A 1244-nucleotide genomic window follows, 5' to 3' on the forward strand; every position below is an offset into this window, starting at 1 on the left:
CCCCTCCCCCCCCCCCCCTACCCCTCCGTCCCCCAGAATTCTATTCGCGAGCTCACGAAAGCACACCTGCGCGTTCGCCAATCCGGCGAAAATTGCGCGCAATTTGTGCGAAAATAAAATCAAAATGTAAACGGGCACGACGATTCGAAAAGGTAGCCTGTTCCACGAGGAGAGAGAGAGAGAGGGAGAGAGAGAGAAAGACACCTCCCCCCTCTCCCTTTCGTTCTCGCCAGCGCAGGGCGGATACACGCTTCGAGTGGCTAATTTTCTTCCTTCTCTTTGCTAGACTCCCCCCCCCTCTTCCCCTCACCCTTGCCGTGTTCCCGCCACCACATGATTTCCCGTCTTCCTCTCATAGTATATCTCTTCTCTGTTGCCGAGGACGACCAAGCGCTTTGATGGAGGACATCTCGCCGCTAATTATGATTAATTTGTGAGACGAGCGAGCGAGGACCTCGAACCCGCGGCAGCTACCGGGGGCGCAAGGGATCAGGGGGATGCAGAGGAAGGGGGAGAAAGGACCGGGGGAGAGGACGTAATTAATATTCTCAGCGGGACGGCGTTGCAACGTCACGTGAACGTCACCCAGGTGACTCTGTCGACGATTTCCCCGATACGAGTCCCGAGAGAGCTTTCTTTCGGTCCACTCGTTCAATCGTACGCACGGCAACGCTTTGCGCCGCGTAATTACGCGTTCGATGTAATTGCGCGATGATTATTCACGACTGGTTATCCCGCGCGCCTTTAATGCACGCGTTATTAGATGCGAGCGAAGGCGCGAAGTCACGGGACGAACGCACGGTTATTCCAAATGCAAGAATCACGCGCGGTGCGTTTAACTTCATATAAGTAAAACTCTTTGTATCGTGGATTCTCAAATCTGCGAATCGGCAAATTGGCATCGAACTCCTCAAGGATTTTTATAAATAAAATTCGGTAAACATTGTAAAACACGTATATGAAAAAATGATGTAAAGTATTAGCTGATAACATCTAAATAAAAATAACTAATTTTCTGCAATGATGGACTAATGCATGACAAATTGCATTCTCTCGTTTTAATTAATTGTCTTATTTGTTTCACTAATACTGTAATGAATTAACAAGATTATTTTCAAGTATATTAAAATATTAAGATTTTTTTATTTTATACAATACATTTCCATATATTTCTATTAGAGCACAGAAAATGCTTTAAAAAAAAAAAAAAAAAAAAAAAAAAAAAAAAAAAAAAAAAAAAAAAA

This window comes from Atta colombica, unplaced genomic scaffold (assembly GCF_001594045.1).
Source record: "Atta colombica isolate Treedump-2 unplaced genomic scaffold, Acol1.0 scaffold134, whole genome shotgun sequence".
Lineage (NCBI taxonomy): Eukaryota > Metazoa > Arthropoda > Insecta > Hymenoptera > Formicidae > Atta > Atta colombica.